The following is a 21,204-nucleotide window of genomic DNA, read 5'->3' on the forward strand; positions in this document are numbered from 1 at the left end:
GAGAGATTGTCAAGGGGTCAGGTAGACGGTGATGGAAGGAGTATGATGGGGTCAGCTGACGGAGACGGAGTGAGAAGGATGGGATCATGGTGACAGAAATGGAATGATTGTGAGGCGTCAGAGTGACAGTGATTGAGTGAATGTGATGTGATCAGGGTGACGGTGATGGGTAGAGTGTGAGGGGGTCAGGATTTAGGTGATGGAGTGAGTGTGAGGGAGTCAGGTAGACAGAGATCAGGAGAGTGCGAGTGGGTCACGGTGATGGTGATGGAATGAGAGTGAGGGGGTCAGGGTGACAGTGATGGATTGAGTGTGAGTGGGTCAGCTGACGGAGTTGGAGTGAGTACGAGGGGATCAGGGTGACAGAGATGGAGTGAGTGTGAGGCGCCAGGGTGACAGTGAGTGAATGTGATTTGGTCAGGGTGACGTTGATGGAGAGAATGTGAGGGGGTCAGAGTGAGGGTGATGGAGTGAGTGTGGGGGGTCAGTGTGACGGTGATGGAATTAGTGTGTGGGTGTCAGAGTGACTGTGATGGAGTGAGTGTGACGGGGTCAGGGTCTTGGTGATGGAGTGAGTGTGAGGGAATCAGGGGCAGAGATGGAGTGAGTGTGAGGCGTCAGAGTGGCAGCGATTGAATGAATGTGATCGAGTTAGTGTGAGTTGGCCAGGATAACGACGATGGAATGAGTGTGAGTGTGTCAGTGTGACGGTGATGGAATGAGTCTGAGGGTGTCAGGGTGACCGTGATGGAGGGATTGTGACGGGTCAAGGTCTCTGTGATGGAGTGAGTGTGAGTGGTCAGGGAGACATAGATCAGGTGAGTGTGAGTGGATCACGGTGACGGTGATGGAGTGAGTGTGAGGGGGTCAGGGTGACGGTGATGAAATGAGTGTGAGAGGGCCAGTGTGAGGGTGATGGAGTGAGTGTGAGGGGGTCTGTGTGACGGTGATGGAATGAGTGTGAGGGTGTCAGGGAGACAGAGATCAGGTGAGTGTGAGTAGGTCACGGTGACGGTGATGGAATGAGAGTGAGGTGGTCAGGGTGACAGTGATGGAGTGAGTGTGAGGGGGACAGCTGAGGGAGATGGAGTGCGTGGGAGGGGATCAGAGTGACAGAGATGGAGTGAGTGTGAGGCGTCAGAGTGACAGTGATTGAGTGAATGTGATGTGGTGAGAGTGATGGTGATGGAGAGAGTGTGAGGGGGTCATAGTGAGGGTGATGGAGTGAGTGTGAGGGGGTCAGGATGACTACGATGGAGTGAGTGTGAGGGGGTCAGTGTGACTGTGATGGAATGACTCTGAGGGTGTCAGGGTGACCGTGATGGAGTTAGTGTGACGGGGTTGGGGTCTCTGTGATGGAGTGAGTGCGAGGGATCAGGGAGACAGAGATCAGTTGAGTGTGAATGCATCACGGTGACGGTGATGAAGGGAGTGTGAGGGGGTCAGGTTGACGGTAATGGAACGAGTGTGAGAGGGTCAGGGTGACAGGAAAGGAGTGAGTGTGAGGCGTCAGAGTGACAGTGATTGAGTGAATGTGATGTGGTCAGCGTGTCAGTGAGGGAGAGAGTGTGAGGGGGTCAGAGTGAGGGTGGTGGAGTGAGTGTGAGGGGGTCAGGATGACCGTGATGTAGTGAGTGTGACGGGGTTAGGGTCTCGGTGATGGAATGAGTGTGAGGAGATCAGGGTGACGGTCATGGAACGAGTATAATAGGGTCAGGGTGAGGGAGATGAAGTGAGTGTGAGTGGGTCAGGGAGACAGAGATCTGATGAGTGTGAGTGGGACACATTTACGGTGATGGAATGAGAGTGAGGGGTTCAGTTTGAAGGTGATGGAGTGAGCGTGAGTGGTTCACGGTGACATTGATGGAGTGAGTGTGAGGGGGGCGGGGTGACGGTGAAAGAGTGAGTGTGAGTGGGTCAGCGTGACAGTGATGGAGTAAGTGTGAGGGGGTCTGCGTGACAGTGATGGATTCAGTGTGAGGAGTTCAGGGAGACAGTGATGGAGTGAAAGTGAAGTGGTCCGGGTGGCCATGATGTAGTAAGTGTGAGGGGGTCAGTGGGACGGTGATGGAGTGAGGTGTGAGGGGATCAGTTTGACAGTGATGGAGTGACAGTGAGGGGGTCAGGGTGTCGGTGATGAAGTGAGTGTGTGGGGTCAGGGAGACAGTGATAGAGTGAGTGTGAGAGGGTCAGTGTGAAAGATATGGAGTGAGTGTGAGGTGGTCAGGGTGACAGTGATGGAATGAGTGTGAGGGGATCAGTGTGACGGTGGTGGAATGAGTGTGATGGGCTCAGTGTGACATTGATGGAGTGAGGGCAATGTGGACAGGGTGACGGTGATGGAGTAAGTGTGACGGGGTGAGTGTGACGGTGATGGAATGAGTGAGAGGAGGTCAGGGTGATGGAGTGAATCTTATGGGGTCAGGTTGACGGTATGGAGTGAGTGTGAGGGGGTCAGGGAGACAGAGATCTGGTGAGTGTGTGAGCGGGTCAGGGTGACAGTAATGGAGAAAGTGTGAGAGGGTCAGGGGGACAGTGACGGAGTGATTGTGAGGGGGTCAGGTTGACGGTGATGTAAGGAGTGTGAGGGGGTCAGCTGACGGAGATGGAGTGAGTGTGAGGCCTCAGAGTGACAGTGATTGAGTGAATGTGATGTGGTGTGGGTGATGGTGGTGGAGAGAGTGTGAGGGGGTCATAGTGAGGGTGATTGCGTGAGTGTGAGGGGGTCAGAATGACGACAATTGAGTGTGTGAGGGGGTCAGTGTGACCGTGATGGTGTACGTGTGACGGGGTCAGGGTCTCGGTGATGGAGTGAGTGTGAGGGGGTCAGGGAGACAGAGATCAGGTGAGTGTGAGTGGGTCACGGTGACGGTGATGGAATGAGAGGGTGGGGATCAGGGTAGCAGTGATGGTGTGAGAGTGAGGGGGACAGCTGACGGAGTTGGAGTGAGTGGGAGGGGAACAGGGTGACAGAGATTGAGTGAGTGTGAGGCGTCAGAGTGACAGTGATTGAGTGAATGTGATGAGGTGCGGGTGCTGGTGATGGACAGAGTGTGAGGGGCTCAGATTGAGGGTGTTGGATTGAGTGTGAGGGGGTCAGTGTGACGGTGATGGAATGAGTGTGAGGGTGTCAGGGTGACCGTGATGGAGTGATTGTGATGGGGTCAGGGTCTCGGTGATGGAATGAGTGTGAGGGGGTCAGGGAGACAGAGATCAGGTGAGTGTGAGTGGGTCACGGTGACGGTGATGGAATGAGTTGAGGGGGTCAGGGTGACAGTAATGGAGTGAGTGTGAGGGGGTCAGCTGACGGAGATGGAGTGAGTGTGAGTCGTCAGAGTGACAGTGATTGAGTGAATGTGATGTGGTGTGGGTGATGGTGGTGGAGAGAGTGTGAGGGGGTCATAGTGAGGGTGATTGCGTGAGTGTGAGGGGTCAGAATGACGACAATTGAGTGTGTGAGGGGGTCAGTGTGACCGTGATGGTGTACGTGTGACGGGGTCAGGGTCTCGGTGATGGAGCGAGTGTGAGTGCTCAGGATGACAGAGATCAGGTGAGTGTGTGTGGATCACGGTGATGGTGATGGAGTGAGTGTGAGGGGGTCAGGGTGACGGTGATGGAACGAGTGTGAGAGGATCTGGGTGAGGGAGAGGGAGTGAGTGTGAGGGGGTCAGGGTGACCGTCATTGAGTGAGTTGTGAGGTGGTCTGGGTGTCAGTGATGGAGTAAATGTGTCGGGGTCAGTGTGACGGTGATAGAATGAGTGTGTTGGGGTCAGTGTGACGGTGATGGAGTGAGTGTGAGTGGGTCAGGGTGACGGAGATGGATTGAGTGTGAGGGGGTCAGGGTAACAGTGTTGGAGTGACAGTGAGGGGGTCAGGGTGTCGATGATGAAGTGAGTGTGAGGGGTCAGATAGAGGGTGATGGAGTGAGTGTGAGAGGGCCAGTGTGAAAGTGATGAAGTGACAGTGAGGGGTCAGGGAGACAATGATGGAATGAGTGTGAGAGGGTCAGTGTGAAAGTGATGGAGTGAGTGTGAAGGGGTCAGGGTGACAGTGATGGAATGAGAGTGAGGCCGACAGAGTGATGGTGAAGGAGTGAGCGTGAGGGGGTCAGTGAGACGGAGGTGGAGTGAGTGTGAGGGGTCAGGGAGACAGTGATGGAGTGAGTGTGAGAGGGTCAGTGTGAAAGTGATGGAGTGAGTGTGAGGTGGTCAGGGTGACAGTGATGTAATGAGTGTGAGGGGGTCAGTGTGACGGTGGTGGAGTGAGGGCAATGTGGGCAGGGTGACGTTGATGGAGTAAGTGTGAGGGGGAGAGTGTGATGGTGATGGAATGAGTGAGAGGAGGTCATGTTGATGGAGTGAATGTGATGGGGTCAGGTTGACGGTGATGGAGTGAGTGTGAGGGGGTCAGGGAGACAGAGATCTGGTGAGTGTGTGATCGGGTCAGGGTGAGAGTAATGGAGAAAGTGTGAGAGGGTCAGGGGGACGGTGATGGAGAGATTGTCAGGGGGTCAGGTTGACGGTGATGGAAGGAGTGTGAGGGGGTCAGCTGAGGGAGATGGAGTGAGGGGGAATCAGGGTGACAGAAATGGAATGAGTGTGAGGCGTCAGAGTGACAGTGATTGAGTGAATGTGATGTGGTCAGGGTGACGGAGATGGAGAGAGTGTGAGGGGGTCAGAGTGAGGGTGATGGAGTGAGTGTGAATGGGTCAGGATGACGATGATGGAGTGAGAGTGAGGGGGTCAGTGTGACGGTGATGGAATGAATGTGAGGGTGTCAGGGTGACCGTGATGGAGTGAGTGTGACGGGGCCAGGGTCTAGGTGATGGAGTGAGTGTGAGGGGGTCAGGGAGACAGAGATCAGGTGAGTGTGAGTGGGTCACGGTGACGGTGATTGAATGAGAGTGAGGGGATCAAGCTGACAGTGATGGTGTGAGAGTGAGGGGGACAGCTGACAGAGTTGGAGTGAGTGGGAGGGGAACAGGGTGACAGAGATGGAGTGATTGTGAGGCGTCAGAGTGACAGTGATTGAGTGAATGTGATGTGGTGAGGCGGCTGGTGATGGACAGAGTGTGAGGGGCTCAGATTGAGGGTGATGGATTGAGTGTGAGGGGGTCAGTGTGACGGTGATGGAATGAGTGTGAGGGTGTCAGGGTGACGGTGATGGAGTGAGTGTGATGGGTTCAGGGTCTCGGTGATGGAATGAGTGTGAGGGGGTCAGGGAGACAGAGATCAGGTGAGTGTGAGTGGGTCACGGTGACGGTGATGGAATGAGAGTGAGGCGGTCAGGGTGACAGAGATCAGGTGAGTGTGAGTGGGTCACGGTGACAGTGAAGGAATGAGAGTGAGGGGGTCAGGGTGACAGTAATGGAGTGAGTGTGAGGGGGTCAGCTGACGGAGATGGAGTGAGTGTGAGTCGTCAGAGTGACAGTGATTGAGTGAATGTGATGGGGTGTGTGTGATGGTGGTGGAGAGAGTGTGAGGGGGTCATAGTGAGGGTGATTGCGTGAGTGTGAGGGGGTCAGGATGACGACAATTGAGTGTGTGAGGGGGTCAGTGTGACCGTGATGGTGTACGTGTGACGGGGTCAGGGTCACGGTGATGGAGTGAGTGTGAGTGCTCAGGATGACAGCGATCAGGTGAGTGTGTGTGGATCACGGTGATGGTGATGGAGTGAGTGTGAGAGGGTCTGGGTGAGGGAGAGGGAGTGGGTGTGAGGGGGTCAGGGTGACCGGCATTGAATGAGTTGTGAGGTGGTCTGGGTGTCAGTGATGGAGTGAATGTGTCGGGGTCAGTGTGACGGTGATGGAATGAGTGTGAGGAGCTCGGTGTGACATTGATGGAGTGCGGACGATGGGGACAGTGTGACGGTGATGGAGTGAGTGTGAGGGGTTCAGGGTGACGGTGAGGGAGTGAGTGTGAGGAGGTCAGGGTGACAGTGATGGAGTGAGTACGTGGTTGTCAATGGGACGGTCATCGATTCAGCGTGAAGAGGTCACAGTGACATTGATGGCGTGAGAGATAGGTTCTCAGGATTACCAAGATGGAGTGAGTGTGAGGGGATCAGGGAGGCAGTGATGGAGTGAGTGTGAGGGGGTCGGTGTGGCTGTGATGGAATGAGTGTGAGGGTGTCAGGGTGACCGTGATGGAGTGAGTGTGACGGGGTCAGAGTCTCTGTGATGGAGTGAGTGTGAGGGGTCAGGGAGACAGAGATCAGGCGAGTGTGAGTGGATCACGGTGACGGTGATGGAGTGAGCGTGCGGGTGTCAGGGTGACGGTGATGGAACGAGTGTGAGAGGGTCAGGGTGACAGGAATGGAGTGAGTGTGAGGCGTCAGAGTGACAGTGATTGAGTGAATGTGATGTGGTCATGGTGTCGGTGATGGAGTGAGTGTGAGGGGTCAGGGAGACAGAAAACAGTTGAGTGTGATTGGGTCACAGAGACGGTGATGGATTGAGTGTGAGGGGGTCAGGGAGACAGTGATGGAGTGAAAGTGAGGTGATCCGGGTGGCCGAGATGTAGTGAGTGTGAGGGGGTCATTGGGACGGTGATGGAGTGAGTGTGAGGGGGTCAGGTTGATAGTGATGGAGTGACAGTGAGGGTGTCAGCGTTTCGGTGATGAAGTGAGTGTGTGGGGTCAGGGAGACAGTGATGGAGTGAGTGTGAGAGGGTCAGTGTGAAAGTGACGGAGTGAGTGTGAGGTGGTCAGGTTGACAGTGATGGAATGAGTGTGAGGGGGTCAGTGTGACGGTGGTGGAATGAGTGTGAGGGGCTCAGTGTGATATTGATGGAGTGAGGGCAATGAGGACAGGGTGACGGTGATGGAGTAAGTGTGAGGGGGTGAGTGTGACACTGATGGAATGAGTGAGAGGAGGTCAGGGTGATGGAGTGAATGTGATGGGGTCAGGTTGACGGTGATGTAGTGAGTGTGAGGGGGTCAGTGTGACAGTGATGGTATGAGTGTGAGGCAGTCAGGACGACGATGATGGTATGAGTGTGAGGGGATCAGTGTGACGGTGATGGAGTGAGTGCGAGGGTGTCAGGGTGACTGTGATGGAGTGTGTGAGGGGGTCAGTGTGACAGTGATGGAATGAGAGTGAGGCGGAGAGGATGATGGTGTAGGAGTGAGCGGGAGGGGGTCAGGGTCACAGTGATGAAGTGAGTGTGAGGGGGTCAGTGTGAAGCTGATGGAGTGAGTGTGAGGAGGTCAGTGTGACGGTGATGGAGTGAGTGTGAGGGTGTCAGGGTGACAGTGATGGAATGAGAGTGAGGCGGAGAGGGTGATGGTAAAGGAGTGAGCGTGAGGGCGTCAGTGAGACGGTGCTGGTGTGAGCGTGAGTGCGTCAGGGTGACATTGATGGCGTGAGAGATAGGTTGTCTGGATTACCGAGATGGATTGAGTGTGAGGGTGTCTGCGAGACAATGATGGAATGAGTGGGAGAGTGTCAGTGTGACGGTGGTGGAATGAGTGTGAGGGGCTCAGTGTGACTTTGATGGGAACAGGGTGACGGTGATGGATTGAGTGTGAGGGGTTCAGGGTGACTTTGAGGGAGTGAGTGTGAGTGGTTCAGGTTGACGGTGATGGAGTGAGTGCATGGGTGTCAGTAGGACGGTCGTGAAGTGAGCGTGAAGAGGTCAGGGTGACATTGATGGCATGAGAGTTAGGTTGTCAGGATTACCGAGATGGAGTTAGTGTGAGGGTGTCAGGGTGACCGTGATGGAGTGAGTGTGAATGGGGTCAGGGTGTCGGTCATGGAGTGAGTGTGTGGGGGTTAGGGTGTCGCTAATGGAGTGAGTGTGAGGGGGTCAGGGAGACAAAGATCTGGTAAGTGTGTGAGTGGGTCACGGTGATGGTGATGGAATGACAGTGAGGGGGTCAGGGTGACAGTGTTGGAGTGAGAGTGAAGGGGTCAGGGTGATGGATTCAGAGTGTGTGTGAGGGGATCAGGATGACGATGATGGAGTGAGTGTGAATGGGTCAGGGTGACGGTGATGAAGTGAATGTGAGGGGGTCAGGGTGACGGTGATGGAGTGATTGTGAGGGGGTCTGGGTGACAGTGATGGAGTGAGTGTGAGAGGGTCGTTGTGAAAGTGATGGAGTGAGTGTGAGGTGGTCAGGGAGACAGAGATCTGGTAAGTGTGTGAGTGGGTCACGGTGACGGTTGTGAAATGACAGTGAAGGGGTCAGGGTGATGGATTCGGAGTGTGTGTGAGGGGATCAGGATGACGATGATGGTGTGAGTGTGAAGGGGTCAGGGTGACGGTGATGAAGTGAATGTGAGGGGGCCAGGGTGACAGTGATCGAGTGATTGTGAGGGGGTCAGGGTCACAGTGATGGAGTGAGAGTGAGGGGGTCAGGTTGACGGTGATGGAGTAAGTGGAAGGGAATCAGTGTGACGGTTATGGAGAGAGTGTGAGGGGGTCAGTGTGACAGTCATGGAGTGAGTGTGAGGGGGTCAGGATGACAATGATGGAGTGAGTGGAATGGGGTCGGTGTGATGGTGATGGAACGAGTGTGAGGGGGTCAGCTGACGGTGATGGAGTGAGTGTGAGGAGTTTAGTTTGACGGGTTGGTTTGAGTGTGAGGGGGTCAATGTGAAGGTGATGGAGTGAGTGTGTGGGTGTCAGGCAGACCGTGATGGAGTGAGTGTTAGGGTGTCAGTGAGACCATGACGGAGTGAGTGTGGTGGTGTCATGGAGTCGATGTTGAAGTGAGTGTGATGGGTCAGATAGAGAGTGATGGAGTGAGTGTGAGAGGGTCAGTGTGAAAGTGATGGAGTGACTGTGAGGGTTTCAGCATGTCGGTGAGGGTGTGAGTGTGAGGGGGTCAGAGTGACTGTAATGGAGTAAGTGTGATTGGTTCCGGGTGACGGTGATGGAGTGAGCGTGAGGGGGTCAGGGTGAATGTGGTGGAACGAGTGAGAGGTGGTCAGGGAGACGGTGATGGAGTAAGTGTGAGGGGGTCAGTGTGACGATGATGAAATGAGTGTGAGGAGGTCAGTGTGACGGTGATGGAGTAAGTATGAGGGGGTCAGTGTGACGGTGATGCAGTGTAATTGAGGGGGCCATGTTGATAGTAATGGAGTGAGTGTGTGGGTTCAGTTTGACGGTCATGGAGTGAGTGTGATGGGGTCAGGGTGACGGTGAATGAGTAAGTGTGAGGGTGTCAGGGTGACGGAGATGGAGTGAGTGTGAGGGTGTCAGGCTGAAGGAGATGGAGTGAGTGTGAGTGGGTCAGGGTGACGGTGATGGAGTGAGTGTGAGAGGGTCATGTTGACGGTGATGGAGTAAGTGTGAAGGGGTCAGGGTGACGGTGATGGAGTGAGTGTGAAGAGGTCAGGGTGACACTGATGGCGTAAGAGATAGGTTGTCAGGATTACCTAGATGGAGTGAGTGTGTGGTGGTGCGCTCAGAGCATGGATTGTCTGTGGGGGAGTGAGTTATTATAGCCGTAACAGAAACATGGCTGAGAGAAGGGCAGGACTGACAGCTCAGTGTTCCAGGATACAGGCGCTACAGGCGGGACAGAAGGACAAGTAAGTGAGGAGGGGAAGTTGTCCTTTTGATAAGGCAGGGCAGAGCAATAGTGTCTAGAGAGTAACTCTTTCTTGGTGATCAAATTAGGTCATATGGTGAGAAGTTAGAAACAAAAAGGGGATGGTCAGTCTGTTGGTGTTCTGGATACCCAAATAGCCAGTGGATACTATAGGAGCCGATGTGAAGAGAGATTGCAGGTACCTATAGAAATAATAGGGTATTATTGGTTGGAGATTTTAACTTCCCCTGTACGGACTGTACCACCCAGAGTGTAAAAGTCTCGTGTGGGGTGGAATTTGTCAAATGTGTCCAAGAAAATTTTCTAGATCAATATATAAAGGGCCCCACTCAGGCGGATGCAACACTGGATCTCCCCTCAGAAACTGAGGTCGGGCAAATGACTGAAGTGGCAATCGGAGAGCACTTTCGGTCCAGTGACCACAACTGTCTTCGTTTTAACTTAGTTATGGAAAAAGATCAGACAGGTCCGCAGATTAAGGTCTTAAACTGGAGTAGGGCCAGATTTGGGGCCATTAGGCAGGATCGAGCAGAGGTCATTTGGGTGAATTAAAAATCACAAAATACCAGTTTATAGTCCAACAGGTTTATTTCAAATCACCAGATTTCAAAGTGCAGGTGATCATTCTAAAAGGTGAAAACATAAATTAAATTTGTTTGGTATTCCAGTCCATGACACTGTAATCTTGTTGCTGTAAAACCTGTGCCTTATGGTGCTCCACAACCACCCGATAAAGGAGCAGCGCTATGAAACCCAGTGCCTCCAAATAAACCTACTGGACTGAAAGCTGGTGTTGTGTGATTTTTAACATTATCCATCCCAGTCCAACACAGGCTCCTCCACATCATGCTCCCATCAACTGGGTGAGTCTGTTTGAAGGAAAATGAATTACTGGTAAAATGGGAAGATTTTAAAATTGTGATCTCCAGAATCCAGGGCCAATATGTCCCTGTTAGAGTAAAGGGACATGCTGGCAGGTTTAGGGATCCCTGGCTGCTGGGAGATATTGAAGCTCTGTTCAGGGAAATGAAAACAGCATACTTTGAGTTGAATCTGTCCATCTTTTTCCAGTCCGAAAGACACGATCAATCTGTGGGGACCGTACAATCCTCTCGGGTCCCTGCAGCATTCCCAATCTTTAGAACTCACTCCAATGCCTGTTACTCTCCTGATCCAATTCCAAAAAGACTCACTATCTGTGTAACCTCCTCCCGTGGCTATCTCCCACCCTGTCAATGTAAGCTCCTCCAGTCTCTCTGTCCATCTACTCATCTCCGTAACCCTCTCCAGCTCTTCCAGCCCAATCTGTGTAAATGTCATCCTCCCGTACAAACCTTCCCACTTTGACTGAACTGCAGGAGGTTACTAATGTCTCCAACTAAAATTGCTGCCCTTAAATCCTGGTAAAAATGTCAGGTTCCACACCGTCTATATCTAAGTAACCTGCAGACTCAAAGCCTTTCTACAGCTATAAACATCTTCAGTCACGACTACCCTCCACGTATCAGTACGTTCTTCTAATCTATAAAACCGTCTTGATTTCCACAATGTGCTCCATTCACCTAAAACACTCCTGTCTGTGTAAACCACCCCATCCTATCAACATCCTTATCCCTGTCAACTGCTCCATCCCATCCAATCTCCCCATCTCTATGAACTCCAGCAGGCCCTACTCTTCTCCACATTTCTATAACACCCTGTGACTCTATGGTCCTCCCTCCATGTGAAACCATCTCCCGTCCTTACACCCCTCCTAGTCTGAGTTGTCTGCCCCAGATCAGACCATCGCTGTCTCTGTTACTTCTGACAATCCTAGCTAACCTTCTTAATTGTGTCTCTTCACTCAGATCCTATCCTCTCCAGCTTTCTGAAACCTCTTTGTGCCATTGTAACCCTCCCTATTAAGAACATAGAACAGTACAGTACAGTGCAGTACAGATCCTTCGGCCCTCAATGTTTTGCTGACCTTTTATCCTACAGACCCTACATTTTACTATCATCCATTTGGCTATCTAATAGTTGCTTAAGTGTCCCTAATATATCGGACTCTACTGCCACTATTGGCAGTGCATTCTACGCACCTCCTACACTGTGTACAGAACCTACCTCTGACATCTCCTGTAAACCTTCCTACAAACACCTTCCATCTATGCCGCCTTACTATTTCCACTTTTGCAATGGGAAAAGTATCTGGTTAGCCTCTCTATCTCGGCCTCAAATCATCTCGTTTGCCTCTATCAAGTCCCCTATTATCAATGTAAGGAAGGGTTGGATGGTGAAGAATTTGTCAAATATGTTCACGAAAACATACTTCATCAATATGCGGATGATTCTAACAGACAACAAGGAGCAAAACCACGCCTTCTTTTGTGCAAGAGGCAGGGCAGTGACTGAAGTAAACAAGGGAATATTTTGGGTATTGCAATCATTACTCTATTAGTTTCATAATGGTTATGGAAAAGAATAATGCTTTCATTTTTTTTATTTAATTGGAGTACCATAAATGTTAATGACATGAGACAAGGACCTATCAAGTTTGATTGGAGTAGACTGTTAGCAGGAAAAATGATGTTTGACAATTGGGAGGCGTTCAACAGTCTGACGACGGGAGTTCAGAGGCATTGTGTTCCAGTTAGAGTGAAGGGTAAGGTTGGTAACATTAAGGAGCAATGGTCAAGTACAGTTATCGAACTTTTAATTCAAAAATCAAAGAAAACCTTACAGTAGAGATGGACAACTTAATTCAATTTAATCTCTTAGACTATATAAAGAGTTTAAGGCATTGTTTCGAGAGAAATCAGGAAAGAAAGAAGGAGATATGAGAAAGCATGGGCAGATAAGGTTAAGGATGATCCAAAGGCATTGTGCAACTACATTAACAGCAAAAGGGTAAGGCCTCTCAAAGATCATGACGGATATAGATGTTTTGAACCCAGGAGATGGGGATCAAAATCATCCCATTCCTAGTGCATCAGACAACAGCAAACAAACACTATTGCCTGTCCCTCACATTCATCCAGCTTGAACTCGATCTGCTATTTGTCAGTCTATTAACCCGTTTTATCAAGATCCTTTTGTGTTCTTAGAAACCCTTCTTCACTGTTCACTATGCCACCAGTTTTGGTGTCATCCACAAACTTACAAACCATGCCTTCGATATTCTCATGCAAATCATTTACATAAATCGCAATGAAAACCTAGAACCAGCCTCTGTGGAACACTGCTTGGCACAAGCATCCAGTCCAAAAAGCAACTGCCCACCATTACTCTCTCTCTCCTGCCATTGCAACAATTGAAAGTGCTGGAGAGAAACCCAGCAGTTCAGGTAGTGTCAAAGCAGAAAAAAATGGAATTAACTCTTTTTGAGTCCAACATAACTTGTTCAGGACAGGTTCATCTAAGACTTGATGAGTTAACTCTGTGTCTCCGCCCAGATCCTACGTCATTTGTTGCATTTCTCCATCATTTTGCATTTGGATTTCAGATTTCCACTATCTGTAATATTTTGCTTTTTCGTGATTTGTCTGGATGTTGACCCCAGTTATATTTGGACAATATGTTCCATTCCTGTTCCCATCACTTGTGCCAGTGACGCATGTATTACACTGGAGTCTGTTTCTTCTATAAGTCCTGAAAATAAATGCAGTTCTCATCGAAGTGATTTTGATGCAAAGGGCCTTTTAGAGACACCTACACTTGATGGACAAATAGGAATAAAATATTAATTATGACATTGTATGTGCGTTTTAAGTCTAATCTTGTCTTCTGAGTCTCTGAACATTTTCAATACATTTCTCTAAATAATTTCAGCAAAGATGGTTGCCATGCAGCCCATCATCTCTGTACCAGCTCGGTATGAGCTGGATCCTCATTGTTACTCTGCTGTAACTCACAGTAACCCAACACATTTTGTTATCTGTGTCTGTTTTTATTTCTGAATATCCCGTGCAGGTATAAACAATCTTAACAACCTGTATAACCTGCGATTAAACAGTCTGTATATATGATATAATTCTGCACATCACATTAAAAATTGTCCTGTTCTATTCACACTGTTGTTCAGCATTCCATGTAACTACGTTCATCTGTTATCTTGCTCTGCAGTATATTTCATTCCATTTGTCAGAAACAGTGATGGCTGAATACTCGTGACTGGGAGATATTTCCCTCAGGTCTCCTCAGTTACAGGCCGTAGCCCTTTCTGTCTCATAGCCATTATCATATTCATTCTGTCACTGACTCATTACTTCATGACTGTTAATAATCAAGGTTATTGTACCTTGTTATGGACCAGGGCCAACCCGTCAAAACATTCTTAAACACGTTGCCCAGATCATAATGTTGCCATTTGTTGAAGCGAAGTATATAGTGGATATTCCCAGAGTGAGTTAGCTGGTCCGACTGCCGACTTTTAAATAAACAGAATTTATTTACAAAAATAAGGAATGAAATACAATGAACTGAAAATACTGTACCTAAATAATTCATCCTATCCGAAACTGACAGGCAATCTCCAATTATTGATGCTGATCCAAATTACTTAGAACAATCCAAACAAAGAGTAAACATTTCAATAGTTTTACTGTATAATTAAAGCTCTTTTCCAGCTATCAAAATTACTTTGTTTGATCCTTTCAAACCCAACATAGGTTTGACCAGTATCCCTCCTTATATTCCTGAAACGTTTCAAGAATATAAGGAGGGATCCTGGTCAAACCCATATTGAAAATACAGTAAACTTATGATGGTCTGAGAGATACAATTACTTTGGAGGAGTTCAAAGATCCACTGTCTGAAATAGTGCAAACACGTTTGGAAGAGCAGAGAGTTAAAACGGCAAGGCTGGCAGCTGAAGTGGCTGATGATTATGAATTGGACAATAAAACATGGTTTGTCTATCTCTGAAGCACAAACCCTCTCTATTTTTCTTTCTCTCCTGCTAAGCACATTCATTTTTTTTCTTTCCTCTGCTAAAACTATTCATTCTCTTTCTTTCTCTTCTGATTGTAGCCGTACCTCAAACTGCTTCATTTCTGCTTTAAACTCAAGCTGCGTCATTTGCAATTGAAATTTGTTCATCTCTACAGATCCTGATGGAGTTTCCAGCAAATTAGAATGCTGAGCTACTGCTGCAATCATCTCATCTTTCCTCACGTTAGGAGGTAGCTTCAACGCAAGTTTGTCCACTAATTCCCGCAAATTGGACTTATGTGCATTCTGTTAAAAACTCCAAGGTCACTTCCTCCACCTCCAAAACAGCCTTGTTTCCCTCAAGAGTCATTGCTATCTGAATGTCTGTGCTCCCAGCAAATCAACACATGGAATAGGGAACACTAATACTTGCCACTCGCTGCCTAAATCCCGTAAATTGCTCCCATTCTGTTATGGAACAGGCCCGACCCCACAGAACATTTTGAGCAGCTAGCCCAGACCGTAACTTTGTTATTTCTTAAAAGTTAGAGTAGAGTGGATCTTCCCAGAGTGAATTAGCAGGCCAGACTGCCGTGTTTTAAAAAAATAACATTTATTTACCAAATTACTGAATGAAACACAAGAAACCAAAAATAGAATACCAGAATAACAAATCCTATATAAACACGAAAGGCTAGCCAGACTTAAGGATCCTGTTCCGAAATACTTGCAACAATCCCAATGAGCAAACCCCTTAGCACCAAGAGTAAAATTGACACAAAGGCTTACAGGTTATAAGGTCAGAAGGTCAGAAGGAGAAGGAGAGCGTCCAGTTCCAACAGTGACCCTGACTGAACTAACCCCAGAACTGATCAGACCTGTCCAGTTAGAGAGTTGACCACGTCCTCTTGATTGTCCAAGTTTCTTATTAAATACTAAGAAAAAGCCTTCTGGCTGAGGCATTACCTGTTAGATATAAACAAAACGATCCCAATGACATATTTGAATCTTGGTTCATTTAGACTCGCAGTAAAAAAATAAGGGCCAAATAACCTTGTAAATGGACCGGTTTTGTGACAACATGCCACATATGGCTTTGAACTGAATTCAGTAAATGTAAGTCTTACTGCTTTGAAGCCAATAAAGTGTATTCAAGTGTTTGTGAGTTTTCATAAAACAAAGCTGAATCGCATTATGTGTTGAAGGTTCAACATTGTTTTATTAGAGCTACGAGAGGTAAATCCAGACAGATCCACACTTCCTGTGTATGGTCAGGGAAAATATGCCCAGTGAGAATCTATTGGCTGGTGTCTGGTCTAGTTGAGGAGAGATCAGCACTTTAACTACATCTAGATCGCGTATTTTGTGGGTGGCTGTGGGGAGGGGAGTGTTGTTCAGGTGGTTACAGCATTGCAAACGGACAACACAGCAGAATCAGCTAGCCTGTGATAAGAGAACACCCATCATCCTCCCTCACAACTAACTTCACAAGAGCAATTGGTGATGGGAGATGTGACCAATAGTCAGCGATGTAAACATTCAATCAAGTCCAGGTGTTATTTGTACCATACTGAAAAGCGTTAACTGCATCTATTTGTTCAGTGACTGTGATTAATGTCAGTCTCCATGGATCCTAATGAGGTCGCTGGATGTTTTCCCTCTTCTATTAATAAGGGGCTTCTTGCAATGATTTATCGCATTGTAGCAGCATATGCATCACCTGTAACACTAACAAAAATCAGCAGTTCCAGAGACGGGGAGAGGAGAGGTCAGAATCTGAGAGTAGACTGGAATGTTCTAACAATGGATCAGAACCTGAAAACAGTAGACTGGAATGTTCGAACCATGGTTCAGAATCTGAGAACCCAAGGATGGAATGCTGTAGCAATGGACAGGAGTTTATCCTGGGGTCTTTTCTATGTTTCCTGGTGTTGGAACATATTACCATTCCGGATATACGGTGTACTGTTGATTATTCAGGCTGGTTACTATCCCATGCTTGCTATTGTTGGTGTTCCTGGTAAGTCTCGCCATTTCTATCTATTTATTAATCCCATAAGCCATGGTGAACTTCAGTGCTATTTCTGTTAACTATATTTTGCTAAGTTGGAAACTCCTGTCTTCAGTTTCAAAGGCAAATCCATTCATTGCCACAAATTTCAAAACCGCGCAGACACCCGCCCTCACACGCATCTGAAAACAAGACTGTTCACAATCCGGAAGTATCTATTTGCCCTGAATTGATTTATATCTTCACAATCTCTCCGTCAACAAACTGACCCACCACCAGCTCCATGGTATCCCCATTCCCCAGCTTGATGTTTGCGCAATTGCTAAATACACCATTATACATGCCTTGGAAAATTTCAGACTTCATGGTTCCAGCTCTCTTTTAATCACTCTTTCCATTACAATGTTTCCATCATGACCTTGTTCTTGTCTCTAACGTAACTTCATGTCAGGGACACTATGTCAGAATCATAATGTCGCTGGCCACATCATTCAGTGGTCCAGGTTACTACACTACAGACACGGTTTCAAATCCTATCTCAGACGATGAGAGAACTTAAACTCAAATGACAGGAACAGGAAATAAAAACGAATTTCACTAATATAATCCCACGAGCATTTTGTCAATATGTTTAGATATTTCGCTGATGTTCTTTGGTAAAGAAATCTAACATTGTTATCTGGTCTAGATAAGGACGATGTCAGGTCCACAGCAATGTGCTTTGCTCTATACTGCCTTAAGGAATGGTCTCACACTAAAGGGCATTTAATGAGGTCAACAAAAGGTGCCCTTAACTGCGATGCAGACATCCTATATAATGACAACACTAAAGTTTGGGAAAAAATGAATGATGCGAGAGATCAGGAGAATGAGGAAGTGCCAGAGAAACTGAACAGATTTGGCAGCCTCGGATGGAGATAAAAATAGAGTTGGCATTTCGAGTCCAATGAACATCCATCAGAACTGCACACAACTGGGAAATAGTGTGATTGATGTTGGTGACAGGGACGTCTGTTGTAAAAGGGAGAAGGAGGGAGTTGAACAGATAGAGAAAGAGAGAGATACAGGGAAAGAAGCAAATAGAGGGATTGTTGATGACCAGCTGGAATGGAAATAAAAATAAAGATTAATCTTATTTATTTTTCTCCTGTTGCTATATTAACGAAAATATTGTCCATGTAAGGTATACACCAAAGTCACAGTTTGAAGTGAGCTATGTCCCTTTGTCTCCCTTTCCTCAGAATAATCATCTTTTTTTGTAATTCATTAATGGGACGTTGGACAGCATGTAATTCCCTTTCCACGTTGTACTTGAGAAGCTGTTGGTGAGCTACCTTCCTGACCACTGCAGTCTGTGGGCTGTAAGCATTCAATGCTTCGTTCCATCTGGTTTAATTTCTTTGAGACTTTATAGTAAGTGATATAACTGAGTGGTGGGCTTGGACATTTAAAACGCAGCCGAGAGTTAACATCATTGCTATGGGTCTAGAGTCACATATAAGCCCGATCAGGTGAAGATGATAGATTTCATTCCTTGATGAGCATCAGTGTGTCAGGTAGGTTTTTCTGACAATCGTTTCATTGTTTCTTAATTCATGATATTTTATGGAACTCAAATTCCAATATTGACTGCGGTGTAAATTGAATCTGTGCTCTGGGTCATTACCTGGGTCGCTGCATTAATAATCCGGAGATAATACAGCTAGTCCATCGCCTCTTCAGCATCTCCAACCATCTCCAATGGCAATTGTGATGTTGCTGTTGGAGTGGCTGTGCTGGAAGTATCGCGTTTTGCAAGGCAAAGAAATGATTTGGCAAAACGTACCATCCTTCTCATTTTGTATTTATAAGAAGTGAGATGATGGGAAGTGCTCTTGGTGAAAAGGACCTGAATGTCCTTGGCCATGAGGCAATGACAGAATTCATACAGAGCAACAAGTAATCAGCACTGTATATTGTATAATGTCCTTCATTGACAAATGATTCAAATATAGGCGTGAAGACACCTCCCTGGGGTTGTAGAGAGATATTGAGACAGCACGTGGGGCACTGTGAACAGATTTTCTCTCCATTGTAAGGAATGATCTCTTTGCCACAGTGAGATAGTGTAAAGGAGTTTGACCAGACTAATCCCTGCAGTGATGGTACCACGAGGAGACTGTGAAGGAAATGAGAGTTTAATCAGTAATGCTGCAAAAGATTAAAAAGTAATTGCAATAAAACTTGAGAGTTTTGAACCAGGACTCATTATTCCCATAACAAAACAATGAAAGCGTGAAATATAACGTGTTTTCCTGCAGTGTATGTTTTCATATGTGTACAGATACGTTGATAGGAAAGGGTTAGCATGATATGGGCCAGGGTGCAGGGAAATGGAGTTAACATGAATGGACTTTTTTTGGCATAGTCCAATTTGGGCTAAGGGGACTGTCTCCCTGCTGTTAAACTCTATGACTCTCTGATAGTTTACACTCTCTGTGGTGACCCCATGTTGATTGTGAGAGAGCTGCAGATTCTGAATGAACTCTCACCATCTCAACGTACAGTTGGAGTCAGACCCTGCACTAAACATCATGTTGTTTACAAATATGTCAGCAGCTACACTCTGATAGAGTTGGCCATTCCCAAACGTTTCTGATCTCCATGCAGAAGACGAGCCTGTCTTCTCAGAGATGGCAGATTCCTCCTTGTCTCTTGGGACAAGCCATCTGGTGTGCTCCTCTCCATCAGCAAACAACATTAATGTAACACATGTGTGAGCATTAGCAATGGAGCCAGGAGGAACAACTTGGGACAGCCTGTCTGCTTCATTGGTTTGTCGTGTTGCAGCATCAACGATATTCTCCTATTTCAGTGGAATAGTTTGGAGGCGCTGGATGGTCTCTTCTTTTCACGTGTCAGCGTCTCGAGGGGTTGTATGTCCTCCTCCTCATTCCAGGGAAGAGGTTCACTATTGGGTGACTGCTAACCATCGTGTTTTGCTGACTCGACTCCTTATTGTCCTGTGTAATAATAGACAAACAAGAGGCTGGAAGAACACAAGCCAGGCAGCATCAGGAGGTGGAGAAGTCAATATTTCCGGTATAACTGCTCTTCAGAATTGGGGGTGGGGCTAGGGGGAACGGCAGATAAAAAGAGAAGGAAATGGTCGGGGCTGGGGAGAGCAGGGGAAGGGAAATTGAAACGGGTGGTGACTGAGAGCTCATGTTTGTCCCTTTGGGCTCGGTTGTGTTGGTTGGGAAAATGTGCCCTTAGTTTATGTTTGGTCTCCCCAGTGTAGAGAAGACCACATCGGAAGCACCTGATGCAGTACACTAGGTTGGAAGGGAGGCAGGTGAATCTCTGTTTCACCTGGAAGGACTGTTTGGGGCGCTGGATTGAGGTGAGGGAGACTGTGTGCCAGCAGGTGATGCATCTTTTCCGTTTGCAGGGGCAGTTGTCAGTGGGGATTGGAGGGTTTGGTGGGGAATGTAGCACGAACCAAAGATTAGCGAAGGGAATGGTCCTCGTAGAAGATGTTCCAGGTGTTGGGATCCAACCTAGTTTACTGTATCTGGTGCTCCCGATGTAGTCTTCTCTACATCGGTGATCCCATTCGTAAACTAAGGGGATGTTTTGCTTAGCATCTCAGCTGGGCCCATAAGGGCTGAGCTGACCTCCCAGTCACTGCCTATTTCAATTCCCCCTCCAACGCCCTTTTCAACGTAGCCATCCTTGACTTCCTCCATTGCCACAATGAAACAAACCGCAAAACACTTCATCTTTGGCCTGGGCAGCCTACAGCCAGGGAACTCAACATTGAGTTTTCCAATTTCATATATCCTCCCCTCCAATGCCCAAAAAAACATTTCCAGCCCCTCCTCCTCCCTTCCATTCATCTGATCAGCCCTTCTTCCATCTCCCAGCTGGATTCATTCCTCCCATCGATCAACCCAGTCATAACCTCCGTTTTTTTTCACCTATCCCAACATCACCATCCTGTCTCCACCTCTCCCACCCCCCTCTTTAAATGTAGACCCCCTAACCACCCCCCCCCCACACACACACACACACATACACACACTCCCAGTCCTGAAGAACGCTTTTACTCAAGTCGTTGACATCGCACCTCCTGATGCCGCCTCTCTTGTTGTGTTGTTCCGGCGTCCTGACTGTCTAGTTTGAATTTCAACATTTCAGATTTTTAAAAAAATCTCAGAGAGTGAATGAGCTGTGTCTCTTCTTATCGAATAGTATCGATGATTTGAATGGCTTTCTCACATTCCAATGAAACCAGCTTGAGATGCTGAATAAGTTCCTCTTTCTATACTTTGGAGATGTTCAGGGTGCAGCAGTGCGGACACACGAATGTTACCTGCACGTTAACAGCATGAGCTTGAATTTTGATTCTTTATGTGATCTTCACTTCTGATCTAATGACGGAAGGAAAGACATTGATGAAGCAGCTGAAGATATTTGTGCTCAGGAAGCTACCCTGAGGATCACCAACAGAGATATCTAGGGACTGAGAGGTTTGATGTCCACCAGCCTCATTGTGTTGTGAATGACACAACCAATGGAGGGTTTACAACTGATTCCGATTAAGTTCAATCTTGTTCCGACCCTTTGAAACCTTGCTCATTCAAATCTTGATGTAATGTCAGGGCCATTCACTCTGACGCTGTGTTCATATCTTTTGCTCATATCAATAGGCCAAGGTATATGTGTGGGGGTTCTTTCCTTCTCT

The sequence above is a fragment of the Hemiscyllium ocellatum genome, chromosome 38 (assembly GCF_020745735.1).
Source record: "Hemiscyllium ocellatum isolate sHemOce1 chromosome 38, sHemOce1.pat.X.cur, whole genome shotgun sequence".
Classification (NCBI taxonomy): Eukaryota; Metazoa; Chordata; class Chondrichthyes; order Orectolobiformes; family Hemiscylliidae; genus Hemiscyllium; species Hemiscyllium ocellatum.